The sequence below is a fragment of the Myotis nattereri genome (genome assembly GCF_964212035.1).
Source record: "Myotis nattereri genome assembly, chromosome: 4".
In the NCBI taxonomy this organism is placed as follows: domain Eukaryota; kingdom Metazoa; phylum Chordata; class Mammalia; order Chiroptera; family Vespertilionidae; genus Myotis; species Myotis nattereri.
Genome location: NC_138079.1, coordinates 19,828,214 through 19,843,138, shown reverse-complemented (window position 1 = coordinate 19,843,138; position 14,925 = coordinate 19,828,214). Strand labels below are relative to the sequence as shown.

Sequence of the window (14,925 nt, the reverse complement as noted above, 5' to 3'; positions counted from 1 at the left end):
CTTCAAGTTCAAGCATTAGTCTTCAAGGCATCTTTAGTGGGTGCTTTATCCACATCACAATTTAATAGCCACATTCTTATCCAGGTGATAGTTGGATATAAAGAACATTTCTTTACCAGTACTTAATCTCATTATCTTTAAAGTTTTGCTTCATGTGCATATTACTAAAAGTTTCAGCCTGCCCTTATGCTCACTTTCTATTAACAGAGCAGTTAGGAAATGTCCATGTCCCAAGGTCATAATAGAAGGTGCTTATTTGGTCTGCAGGATTCGGAAGTGAAGGCCCTCAGTAGGTCAGCACTGATGGGGTCAAAGCCCAAGGGTTATTGCTTTAATCTTTTTAATGAATTTCGAATATTCTTTTTAAAATTCAGTGTTATTTCTATAGGTCACACAGGAGGCCATTTACATCAGGAAAACCATAAAAAAGAAACTTAAAGAGATGTTTTTGTGCAATCAAGTGGACTCAGAGCTGAGATAAGCATTGGAATGTGTAGCTTAAAGTTCATACAATTAACCTGCAAGGAAAATAAGCAAAAATACTTCAGCGTTCCAAAATAGATTTAATTTGTGATCACTACTCTAGTGGTTTTAACTCTACTTTTTTCAGTAATGCATGTTTCTTGAATTCAAGGGTTATGTTATATATTCTACAGACTTCCTAAGAAAGAGGGAGGGTTTTAGGCAGGACAATCAGCAGTATCTCCAGACTTTATTAAAGTTCTATATGATGTTGACTGATGCAACACATTAGCACAAAGTCTCAACAAATTAATAACTAATTAGGACCTGTAAAAACACCATTTCTGAATCTATTGAAATGCATCAGCTAAGTAGCAACAACTACAGTTAACATGCCATGTGGTAATTGGTATTTTAATTTACACTGAAAACAATACCTCTTTACATTTACTATATTAAAATCTTCATAGAAGCCATACAAACTAGATACACTGATCACTATTTTTATTTTTTGGATGCAAAGAAATAAAGACAAAAAGTAATGAGATTGCTGATCCAAAATCAGAGGTAGTTTGTAGGCACCCAAGGTTGTGATGGGGTTAAGGTCAAAGGGAGCACAAAGAACTTGAAAGCAAAGGTTACATATTTTCATAGTCTCTCAGTTAATGTTGTCATCCTGGTACCTGTAGAGCAGTGGTTCACAACCTTCCTAATGCCGCGACCCTTTAATACAGTTCCTCATGTTGTGGTGACCCCCAATTTCATTGTTACTAATTGAACATAATTAAAGCAGAGTGATTAATCACAAAAACAATATATAATTATATATGTGTTTTCCGATGGTCTTAGATGACTCCTGTGAAAGGGTTGTTTGACCCCCAAAGGGGTCGAAACCCACAGGTTGAGAACCGATGCTGTAGAGGTTTTAGGAAGAACTGCAGTCAAAGAAATTGTGGGAAAATCCTATCTTAGAAAATCACAATACATTAGTTACCAAGGTTTACCTTTTCAATTCATAATTTAAAATTCCTTTAATTTCATATTAGCATACCGAAATTTTTCACTTAATACATTTCAAAACCCCTTTACCTCAGAAAATAATGATATGAAGAATTCAGTTTTTTAAATCTAAAGATAGCACCATGAAATGTATTTAATTAATGAATGTGAGTCTAAAATCATCAAGTATATGAGGGAGAAAATGCAATAAGGAGTGATAAAATGGTCTAAAGAATCATTAACTGTGTATTACAAAATTTATTAAAGGTAGTGAGATTATATAACAGTAAATTTGTAACAAAACTATTCATTACCCCTTAGTCATGTAATTGTTAATTGCCCTGTTTTACTTATCTAATGCTCTTTTTAAAAAAATTAAATTAATGTGGGTGGCATTGGTCAACATGATCATATAGGTGTGGGTTTCTATGTTACAAAAATCTAATGCTCTTTAACAAACCACCCTAAAACTTAGTGGCTTAAGAGAGCAGAAATAATTTAATAATTCATAGTGGGCAAGTGTATTAATCAGCATTCTCCAGAGAAAGAAAACTAATATGAGATAAATATACATCTCTAGCTCTAGCTCTAGCTCTAGCTCTATCATCTATATACGTAAGAATTTGCGGTAAATTTTCTAGAACACTTTTATACAAACAAACAAAATCCCACAACACTTTAATGAGAACTACATGAGGATTCATGTGAAGTAAAAGTCCCCAAAAGAAATAGGAAAGTTCTGTAATGAGGAATATGACTTACAAAAAATTTTTAGCTGAGATTGATGGCAGCTGTTTAGAAATGAGCAAATATGAAATTCCTTTGGCAATCCAATAATAAACATACCTATATATCAATACAGATAATAATTTAAAATTTAAAAGGAGCTATTTATTATTTTATTTACACAGCTATAGATATTATTGAGAAGGCATAGTTAACCCAGAGTGTTTTGTCACTGGTGATAAAACTTTGAATTTTAAATTATTTTTATCACAGTTAGTTTTAAAATAGTTTAAGGTATCCATTCATTTATTTTTGGAAAAGTTTAATTTAGATTATTAAATATAGCTCTTTTTTCACTAAGTAAAAAATTGCACTTTAAAGTTCAGGCTTTGCAAACTGAGAATTTTAATGAGGCAGTATTTCCACTGGACAAAGTTTCTTCAAAGAAAGAGTACTGCTATGCTTTCAGCAAAATGTTAGACATCTTTAAACTCTGCCCTTCTGCAAACATCTAAAGCTGATATATTTTAATATATTTTAAGATAATTTCTTATCCTTTCTTTTAAATGAATCCATATACAATTCATCTAGGTTAATGTGGAAGTTAAGTATATGAAAAAGCAGAATGAAAAGTATGTATGCTCTCATAATTATCTTCGTACAGTTACCTCTTAGCACAATTCCATTTTCTGGAATCAAGGTGAGTTATTTAGGATCCCATTCCTGCAAGAGCCAGCCTTCAGAAGGGACTCTGTTATTGCTCGAGGGTTTGAATTTCAATTAAAACTGACATCTTTAACTTAAGAACAGCTAACAACATGAAGCAGGAATGAAAAACAAAAACATTGAAATAGAAATAGTTATTGTAGTGGATGGTGAACTTGAACCCTAACAGCTTAATTTCATTCCTTTAATGTTTTGTTTTATCTTTGATGTGTCCCGGTGTGCTGTTGCCAGAAGAGCCGTCTTTAAGTAGGCAGTGTATGAGTCTGTGGAGGATCCTTTCATGCTGACCCTGTGTTTTCAGATCCTGGCATAGAATGATCTTTTTGTAGTAAACTGGGAAGCATTATTTTTCTCCCTATTGCCAATGCCTGTTGTCACTGGGATAAAGATGGCCAGTGTCTGTAATGTATTTATTGTCTTGGTGTAAAGGTAACCCTGATGATTAATTTTATGTGTCAACTTGACTGAAAGTGCCTAGATATTGGGTCAAATATTGTTCTGGGTGTGTCTGTGTGTTTCTGGATGAAATTAACTGGAGTAAAGCAAATTGTTCTCGCTAATGTGAAGGGTCCTCATTTAACCAGTTGAAACCTTGAGAGAAATGAGGAGGTTAATAAAATCTCTAATAAAATGGTAAGCCTTCAGGACTGACTTGCTGCAGTTGTGATATCTGAGAGAATTAAGAGAGAGAGAGAGAGAGAGAGAGAGAGAGAGAGAGAGAGAGAGAGAGAAAGAATATATGAATATGAGTTAAATAGTTCAATTCTGAAATTTCAGCCATAGGTGATAAAGAAAGATTGGTTTCCTTTGTGGGTGTGCCTGGGGTAAGTTTGTTTTAGGCCATATTACATTTTACTGGTTAGTGACATATTCTTGGAGGGACATCAAGCCTATAGAGCAAAGAGAGAACCTCTATAGAATAATACCTGAATACATGGAAGTAGGTGACATCTTCACAAAAAGGAATATGAAGAGAGAATAAATAGAAGATAAATTCAACACTGGCACTTCCTTTAAGGAAAGCAGACATTTAAAGTTCATCACTGATGGTGTCCAGGGAAAGAACAGAGAAAAAGGCAATCCAAGAAAACGGTTTTCAAAGTTAAGAGAGAGATTAACAACATGAATTGCCACCAAGAGATCTATATACCTCGCGCTAAAGCCAATCAGCAGAGATTTTCCCCAGGAATACAGGCGAACCTTGAGAGATCAATTTCAGTAGACTCATGATGGCAGAGCTACAGTGCTGGAGGAAATGGTATTTGAGTGAGAGGCAAACTTGCTCAAGGCCATGGACTTTTTTCAAGAGGTTTTGCAGTAAAATAAATGCAAGTGGTTGGAAATAATTTGAGGGATTGAAGGATTAAGATCAGGGAAGAAGCCTGCATGTGTTTGTCAGCTGGGGGTTGGGAAGCAGCAGTGTGAGAGAAATGAAATAATCGCTGAAGCATGAGTCTGGAGGTAGTAGGAAAGGATAAAATCAAGGAGATTTGATGTATAGGCTTTTAGGAAAGTATAGGAAAGGTTATTTGGGAGAAAAACAAAAGAGAGTAAAAAAGTGAAACACTTCAAAGCTATTGGGAGTGAAACATAATGAAGTTATAAGCTCTCCTGTAAGATGTTCTTGCCGTTCATTGAACAGAAGGCAGCTTCACTCTTGAACCTCAGGAGGGTGTGCAGAAATCTGAGTTTGGAGGACAGCGGAAATGAAATATAGAGAAAGCTGACCAGTGAGGAGGGCTCAGTGAAATTTGCTACAAATAGCAAGCAATTTTCCCAAGCAAAACTTAAATAGAGCATTGAGCTGTAGTACCCGATGTACACAGTTGAGTAATATGTAAAAGAGGAGCATGAGCTTCTGAGTCAGACAGATTAGAAATCAATATTTGATGCTCTGATTTAATTTACTATCAGTGTGAGTTTGATCAGTTTTACATAGTCATGCTGAGTTTCAGGTTCCTAATCTATAACCTGGGCATAATACTTCTATGTTTGTGTGGTTGTCTTATTAGCACAAAGGAATGTGCATAAAGGGTGTACCAACTATAGTGCTATCTAGTACTTACTCATCTTTAGGAGGTCACTGTGTCTTACCATAATTCAAACACAGTGATTCTCTCATTGTGAAAGCTTTCTTGTCTAAGGCAGTTGATAGCAGAAGTAATTTAAGAAATGTCATATTTTCCTGATGCCCTTAAGGACACACCCTATTAATTATTGTTAATGGAACAACACATAAAATTGGACTATGACTATTAAGTCCTTGTCAATTTGGTTGTGTCTTATAGGCTTGGACATTGATTAATACATTATAAAAAATGAGTCACACATTGGGCAGGAAACCCATTTCAGGAGGCATCAAGTTTCTTTACCTTAAAAGTCAGTAATCTGTGACCTGCACATAATTCTGGTCTGCTACTTTTTTTCTGCAGATGAAGTTTTAGTGTGATGCAGCTATATTAATTCAAGTGTTGTGTGTGGCTGCTTTTACACTGACTGGCATAATTGAGCAACATAAACTGTATGGCTTGCAAATCCTAAAATACTTAATAATCTGGCTCATTACAGAGAGATTGGTTGACTCTACTCTAGGTAATAAACTAATATGTCTATTGAAATAATGTCTGAATATCATAGGCCACCATCCAGTAGTTAGCATTTGTATTTATTCATGAGGCATCCCCACCATTTTGTAGTGTGGTACATGGACTGGGTTCTCAATTCCTTTGGAAGTTGATATAAATAGTACATGTCTGTTTTTTACATTGTTTTCTAAAGACCTGACCATACATATAGGCTCCAAAATTTTAATATTGTTGCTATTTATCTTTAATCACATTCAAACAATAAAATGTTCAACATTATCTGTGCAAAATTCAAAAGTGTCAAGGAACTAACCAAAAAGATGAGTATAAAAATGCAATTTATATATTACTAAGATAAAATGTCATTCATTATTAATAAAATAAAATATTAATGTCTATTAACAATTCTGCTTTACCCATTCAATTGCTCATTATGTTTCCAACACAGAGTTTAAAATTCTAATTGACAGAAGTGGAAACAAAACATATCCTCTAGTGATTTTTCTTTTTATGAGCTGTATGTTACCAGAAGCATATTAGGGGCATGAAATGCACCATCCCCTCTCTTCTTCCCACCTCCTCCCAAGAAAAAGAATTATTAGCTCTGGTGAGGAAGAGAAGGGATAAAGAAAGCAAGCCTGTTTACTTGTCCCCAAAATAATGCAACAGAGCAAAGGTATCTAAAAGGCATACAGCAGAATTGCACACTAAATAATTAACCCAAACCAAGTACAATATGTTTATGTGTGCCTACAGTAAAACAGTGGAGGTTCCTTTAACCTAGTTCTTGACAAGCTGCTAGATATTTTATTATGTTATATATCACAGGCACACATGTATTTATCCACAAATAACCACATTGTCTGTCTAAAAGCATTGGCTAAGAAGCCCCTTTCGCTTAATAGTAGGATCGCTGAAGGGCTGTGTTTTACTTACACTTCAGTTGACATCGTGATTTAAAACCCTGATGCATTGAGCTCCTGCACACCTTACTATGTATTCTCTTTCTATCTCATGCTCCAATAAATATGACTTCATATTTCTTTCTGTGCTTTCAGTCAGTTTGGATAAGTGAGACTGCATGGCTGCATTATTCATACAAGTCTTCATGCAGTACAATGTAAATCGGTTTCAATGGCACCTCCACAATTGTTCTTGGAGTTAGTTGAAGCTAACTTATTTCATGGATTCATTATAATGGATATCCATATGTATAATAAAGAATTCTAAAGAGCAAAACATGGTTTATTGCAAAATGTCGCATGCATATTTTATCTCTGCCTATTCACCTATGAAATTATAATGTCCCAATTTCTACCTTATGGAAATGTCAATGTTCCATCATATTAATACCAATTTTGTACAGCTAAATGCAAACACATTGTTATGAAATTAAGTAAAAAGTAAATAACATCATCTCTATTCATGTTGTGTTGTTTGCTTTCCTGTTGAGCAGTTGGGAACTTGCTTAAGTACTTTTTTCTTTAATCTGTGGACAGACCCTTGTTTCTGCCCTCAAATCTCATAGCTAAAATGTAATTTAATTTCCTTTGGTTTCAGTTCTTTCTCATAGTAGAAGGTAAACTTTGAAAAAGTAATATTTTTATGTTTCCTAAATCAGAAAAGGAAAAAAAAAACATGCCTCTTATTATATAAGAAATGATATGCTACTTCTATAATGAATTGGGTGTTCTATATCCCAGATTTTGTAATTTATAAAATTAATATATGACATTTAAATCTCACCACAATTCCATGAACTGGATGATGCCTATTTTATAGATAAGGAAAAGGATGTTTGAGCTACACATACAGTAAAACAACAATTCCATGTAACATTAAACACTCTCTCATCCAGACCACAAAGTTCACAATTATCATAGTTTGATGGAGATACTTATTGAGAATGGATACAAGGAAGTCTATATGTGCAAGGTAAATATTGGTAGGTTGAAGATGAGATGATTTCACTTTCATTTTCGGGGGAAGGAAATTATTACAAATATCTCGGCGTATTCTTGAAATAGGCACATCTCATATTTTCGCCAGAGATTTGTTTCTGACCTCTTTCTTGGTCTAGCATTTGCCTCTTTTTCACATCCTTTTCACAGTGGTAGGATCACTGAAAATGAAATCTGTGCCTATGCCCAAGTTGCGATTTTTGCAGTGAGTCCTTTTACCCAGCTTTTGACATCTACTTGTCCTCAGCTGATACTAGTCCAGGTTTCCTTACCTTTGCTGAAATGCCCTCATGAATTGTGCGCCTGCAGTCTAGCTTACTGCGAACTAGTGCCCTGGGTCTTGTTGAAGCACAAGTGTTACTTGTTTATTTGACACTTCTCTTGCTTACATGTTTCTCGTGCCATTTGTTTCCATTGCTGTACACTTTTATCACTGCCCCGCAGCGACGTCGGTAAGCTACATAAAGGGGATTTATCTTTATGCCACAAGAAGGTAGAACATGAAAAAAAAGTATATGTAATGTGATGAAAAACCAACTTTACTGATAAAATGGATGTCTGGTCTTATCCTTTTGTCACCTAAGAGCCTTAACCACAGATGCTATTTCTCCTGACTCTACTGGTGTCCACTTTTATTCAAGTTCACGGTACTGGCCTACTGTGTTTTCAAATATCCATGTATTCATAACACATTTTAATAATATTGACTTGTTTTTGTGATTGTTCCTCTTGACTAAGTTAGGTATGATAGTCAATTTGGATTATAATATAAAATAACAAATTTTTACTCTCCTATCTGATACTATACATATTTAACACACACACACACACACACACACACACATACCCCCTATCACACACAATTATAGATACTCATTCACATATAGATATCAAAATATTTAAGATATTTTCCAATTATTTATTAGTAAAAATAGTTCCATTAATTTAATAGTTGTCATAGTTATGTCAAGCAATAGTATTTGCGTTTGTTCTGAGTCAAATGCTTTAAAAAATGCCAATTGTTTTCAAAATTTGAACAAAGTTACAGTAAACATTCTTGGGCATATCCCTGCATCAATTTGCAAAACTAAAACAATTTGTGCAACAAAGATAAATAGTGCAGTATTAGATTATAAAACAAAATTCAAAAATAATAGCTGAGTGCACAAATAGATATTGTAGGTGGTTTTTTAGGGATTTTTGTTTTGTTTTGTTTTTTATCTAAAGAGGTGGAGTTTAACCTCCAATTCCTGAATTTGGGGTGTGTTTAGTGACTTTCTTGCAAGGCACAGTATGGAAAGGAAGAACAAAAGTCATGCTGGTGACATGCACCCTCAATATGAAGTGCTGAGCATGACACTACCTCTGTGGTCTTCCTCCAAAAATCCAACCTTCCACTCCTCCATCCCTCTGTTTAAACATGAAAAAAAATGGGGCAAATTCTACTTGAGGGACATTCTGATCATAACTCTTCAAAACTCTAAGGGTCATTAAAACAGAGAAAATCTGAGAAACTGTCACTGCTCAGAGGTACTGAGGATCTATGAGGACTAAATTAAATGTGATAATTGGGACAGAAAGGGATATTTAGAGAAAAATTAATGAAATCAGAACAGTGTTATCAATATTGGTTCCTTTGAGTTCATGCATCAATATTATAAATACTTGTGACAAAAGAACCATTGCAATGTAAGATGCTAACAATAGGAGAAACTGGATATAGGATACAAAAGGACTGAACTATTTTTGTAAAGTAAATAAAATGTTCTATAATTAATATATATTTTCAAAAATTGGCATTACAACTGTGGGTATGTTTGTCTTTCCAGCTGTGTTTGATTCTATTTGGGAATATAGTCCATTTGGAACTCACCAACAGTTTGGGATTTTAAAGGATGCCAGACTTCTTTAAGGTAGGAGACATTTAAATGTATTCAAAATATACCTTTAACCTCTTAATAGTACTTCAAAATACAAAATTATTTAAAATGTCTTTACTTTTTGGGATATTTATTTCATTAAAATTCAGATTTTTCAAATATTTTTCTATTTACGGGTGGTTGATAAAAATATGACAAAATCATGAAACTTAAGGAACTATTTCTTTTAGCAAGGATTTTATATTTATAAGATCCTTCACTGTATGTTTCTCACTGTTTCAATTTGCAAGCAGATTTGAGAAGAGCTAGTGGGTATGTGGCTTCTAAAGATAGAAATAGATGTTTACCTTTTACCCTGTTTTTACCCTACTATTTGATATTATACATATTCAACACACACTCACACTCCTTCACAATTAGTAGATATTATTTTTGTTCAATTGGTTGGGTCTTTCTCATTTCAAAGGCATTCTTGAAGCTCTGGCACAGGAAAGAAAACGACCATGTCACCAATTTTCTTGACTATTAATATTAATATTGCATAATCGAGTTCGTTTGTTTCTTGGGCAGGCAACTGTAGGCTGCTTTTTCTTTGCTGATAGCATGAATCTAAACCCCTCAGATTTAAAAGCTCGCAGTTAACCTGCTGGCGACACTAATTAAAGCATTGCCTTGACACTCCCTGCTTAGTCATTGTAGCATCTATTCTTAGGCTGGAGCCAAATCAGACTTCGCATTTGCAATTCCCAGTCAGTGATCAGTTAAGGTCAATGACTAATGTAAAGGCTAAGAAACAAAAAGGTTGAAGAGATGAGGCCAACACGTATTAAATGAATGCGGCTTCATGGAACTTGCTGTGACATCTGTTTAACTCTCTCTGCATGCTCACAGTTACTAACTACTCATTAAATATTCTCTTTTTGTTTTTAACTTTTATTTGGTGATATGTTTATTCAAAGAATGTTATGCTTGAGTCTACTTTTATAATGTTATCAGTGAATTTCATGTGTTAGGTCTGAATTAAAGCTACAGAAATTTTTAGATAAAATTGTTCAAGACTAAAAGTTTGAAATGCAATTAAGTATTTTATATCCAAATACCACTGATTTTTCATCCCTAGTGGCATCTACCCATTTCATCTGGTCAATATTCAGATTTTTCATATAGAGACTATTTCTTCTTTTACTTTATAAAATATTTGCATTATATAGGAAATTGGATTAATTTTAAAATTCTTATCTTGAATAATATTGGGAGGGGGGCTTCATTGCAGACCATATACTCAGACTGATAAGGTAAAAGAAGTTAGCCTTTAAATTTAATTCTAAGAACTGGCAACTTGTTCTTCTTACAAAACCATGATATCATCAACCTAAATATTATCTGAGTTGCAGGTATGGGTAATAACAAATTAAGGCCATGCCCTTATAATTATTAATTCAGTACTTTGGATCTTGTTTTAAAAGCTTAATTAAGTTTTACATATCCAAAAATCCAAATAAAAGAGGAGCATATTTTATAATCATAAATTGGTTCTCTCTCTCGTACTATAACCACAGATACAACAACTGCCACAACATGTGTGGGGTATTTTAAACCATTTGGGATGTTAGAGAATGATATCTATACCAAATATGATGATAGTTGGTCGATAAATATAGAACAGTTGGTCCAAATGATGAAGAATCTTGAATGAAATTTGAGTGTACCTGGGCAATGGGTTTTATGTTGTATATGATATGGAGCTATATCTATTGTTTATTTTTTAAAATATTTATATTTATTTTAAAGAGAGAGGAAGTGAGGGAGATAGAGAGATAGAAGCATCATAGATTATTAGCCTCCTGTCTGCCCCCTACTGGGGATCAAGCTCACAACTGGGCATGTGCCCTAACAGGAAATCAAACCAGGGACATCTTGATTCATGAGTTGATGCTCAACCACTGAGCAATACCAGCCGGACTGTTGTTTATTTTTTAATTTAGAGAAATAACTAATCACAGCCATGTGTGTGTACTTATGTGTATGTGTGTGTAAAATAATGATGGCTGGCAAGTTATTGGGGAATTATATTTTTCTAATCTTTTGGAAGGTCCAATTTAATCTTATTTCCGTACTTTCTCACACAATTATATTTATGTAATCAGTATTCAAGGTGGATCTGTTTATTTAGAGATATATTTAAATAATTTAGGGCAGTGGTTCTCAACCTTCTGGCCCTTTAAATACAGTTTCTCACGTTGTGACCCAACCATAAAATTATTTTCGTTGCTACTTCATAACTGTAATGTTGCTACTGTTATGAATCGTAATGTAAATATCTGATATGCAGGATGGTCTTAGGCGACCCCTGTGAAAGGGTCTTTCGACCGCCAAAGGGGTCACGACCCACAGGTTGAGAACCGCTGATTTAGGGTTTTAACTAAATCAAATCCTTCAGGAATTATTTCATAATTTATTTCATTATGACGAGGAGCAAAGTGAATTCACAAAAGGAAAGGTTTGTAAATGACAGAGGCTGTCACAGACGCAAAGAAATCTAGTATCTATGTTTTCAAAAATTTAAAAAGAATGTCTGCAGGGCATTGGTCTGAATATCAAGTCCTGACACTCGGGGAGCACAGTCTCTCAGCAGTGATGGGCTGAAGCAGGAGCTGATGGAAACCCAGAGAGCCAGGGTCTGCTCCGCCAGGGGTGGGTTTGAGCATTGCTGGTGTTAGTGCTCACAGCTCCCTGATGAGTTGTCAATAGGGTAAAAAATGAATCGCAGAGTCATCTGTTAAAAAAAAAGAAAAGAAATGTAGTTTGTAAGGCATTAATAACAATTGTTATGTAAATTTGTTGGCATCTTTTTTCCCCTGATGGGTTATTGTTTGGGTTGCTGTTAGCACATCTGAAGAAAATCAATGCTTGGATATTTCTAATTTTTGGTAATTGTCAAAGGTTAGTCATTTGAGGTATGCCTGTTAGGATGTGACAGTGGACTTATTGTAAATTATGATTTATCATCTGCACAGAATAATAAGCACAGAGAGAAAGGAAAATGCAGAGGGACTCAATTCTTTCAACTTAGACTCTGTGAGGCTTTTTATTCAAAAGAAAGGACTTTTCCAGTTACTCATGATTGCTGCAAGCTTACAGGATTATTAAAACAGACTTACTGCAAGGGGTATCAGTACAAGAAAAACAAAGTCTAAAAAAGATACTCCAGCCTGAAATGCTAGCTCATTTGGTTGAAGAATCATCCCTGTATGCCAATGGTACAGGTTCGTCCCTGGTCAGGGCACATACAGGGGTTGGCAAAAGTAGGTTTATAGTTGTGAGTATATAAAGCACAGTTTATTCCTGTATTATTATTCATTAGTTATTGTATTATTTTCCATTCAAACTTTTGCCCATCCCTGTACAAGAATCAACCAATGAATGCATAAGTGAAATAATAAATCAATTCTTTCTTTCTCTTTCTCCTCTCTCTCAAATCAATATATTAAATATATATATATATATATATATATATATATATATATATATATATATATAAAATATATAAATAAATAAAATATACTCTGTCATGAATTTTCCTTTATGTAATTTTGGATTTCTTTACTCAGTATTATTTTAAAGATCCATAGGCCACAAGATGCTTTTAAAGTCTTGCACACTCAGTAGAGACTCAAAGGTCTCTTATATGTGTATTTATTCTATGGCATATAGTTTTTGTTTATTTTAGAGGTCACCTTCCTTCTCTGAAGCTGAAGATGACATTTCTTTAAGCAAAGAAGAAAGATATAAACAAATGGGAGATTTTGTTTTTTTAGCTTTAAAGTAATCCTGCTTATATGTCATGTTGCTTTGATGTTATGTGACAGTTCATAATCTAGGTTACTGTGCTATCATTTAGGTTAGCTTACAATTTCTTCAGCTCATAAACAAGTAAAACTGCACATGGTCTTTGCACTAATAAATAAAAATTTTTAAAAAATCCTGCAGCAGAAAGGAAGAGCATGCTCGGTTATGGTCTGGGGACAACAATCCATAATTTACTTTGCAGATGTCTGTGTAATTTAAGCAGCAGGCGGAACAACCACACAGTTGTAGCTGCTCTGGGGAAAGGATACCAAGAGGCTCATAAATCATGGGGAGGATTAAAAGCAATGAGCATTCATCTTCTTAACCTCGTAAAGGCAATATTGGAAAGCCAAGGATTAGAACATCGAGTGCATGGAAACTTTGTGAAGGGAAAAAGTCCAAGAGTTTTTAGGCTTCTCTCAATTAGCACTGACCTGCCATTTGCAAGTCAGCAGAGTATAATTTTAAAGTTGATAAAAAATAGGCCTCTTCCACACCAGAATAGAGTGATAACATATAATTCGAGGGTATATTAAAAGTAGAGTCAAATTATATAAAAATGTTAATCATTTTCTTAGATTGAAATGTGTTTCTTCCTGGACAGTATATGGAAAATAACATTAAAATATCCAATCCCCAAAGAACTTATTTAGATAATAAGCATGTTTAAATAGTGAAATGTCATGTGAAAATTCTATCTTCAAAACAGTCAAATGAAGGAGATATAGACAGCTGGGTCTCTCATATAACATTTAGTAAATAAATGGTCTGTTACTAATTATTTATATTGAAAAATTATTCTAATCAAAGGTCTTTGGATGCAAATGAGTAAATTGTACACAGTGAAAGGTTTAATTTTTTCTTGAAATAGGGAACTTGAATCTAATTTTCAAGCTTTAAAAAAATACTAATTGGCTAATTTCCTGTTTTCTTTTATATCAGGCTCATGATACAACTGAACTTGGCAATTTGATAAAAACACCAGGATAGAACAGAAAATAAAATCACTTATTCATGGATAATTATGATTATACTAGAGGTCCAGTGCATGAATTCATGCACAGGTGGGGTTCCTTGGCCTGGCCAGCAATCGGGGGCGATCGGGGCTGTTTCCCACCCTGAACAGGGCCCGGACTGATATGGGCAGGCTGGCTGGGGGGTGGGACTGCAGGAAGTTGTTAGAATGGCCTTCCCCAATTGGGGCTTATCGGGGCTAGATGGTTAGGGGGGCATGGTGGTTGCCTATGGGAGCACAGTGACTACCAGGGGGCAGGTCCTGCATTGAGTGTCTGCCCCCTGGTGGTCAGTGCGTGTCATAGTGACTGGTCTACCAGTTGTTCAGTTGCTTAGGCTTTTATATATATAGATTAAGGCAACACAATAGATTCTAGTTTCTGATTTCCTAGCTTAATATCAAATATCTATTGGCAATGATTTGTGTGTGTGTGTGTGTGTGTGTGTGTGTGTGTAACCAATACTTTATTTTAGTTAAGAGCGACTTTAGTGTGGCTAATCCAGAGTGACTGATAATTAAAAATATACACCCAAAGGACTAATATGCATGTATGCATAACCAATGAACACAGACAATAGTGTGGTGAAGGCCTGGGGACGGGGAGGGGAGGGAGGAGGTCAATGAGGGAAAAAGGGGACACAGAAGGCAGGATCACCCTGTTCCAGGGGCCTCTTCATCCCAAATGTGTGAGGTCGATAAGCCCCTTTTATCTTAAATACAAG

At 34.7% G+C, this 14,925-nt stretch overlaps 1 protein-coding gene across 2 annotated transcripts in view; it reads left to right on the top strand.

Moving 5' to 3' along the window:
- The window catches only part of CDH12 (cadherin 12), a 728,469-nt gene that overhangs the window by 226,030 nt on the left and 487,514 nt on the right, over positions 1 to 14,925 (top strand). Inside the window, exon 2 of one of the 2 annotated variants that reach the window (XM_081088630.1) lies at positions 9,289 to 9,372. The exons of the other annotated variant lie outside the window; for it this stretch is intronic. The gene's annotated coding sequence lies outside the window, so the exon portion shown is untranslated. The remainder of the gene's footprint in view (positions 1 to 9,288; positions 9,373 to 14,925) is intronic. 2 annotated transcript variants of the gene reach the window in all.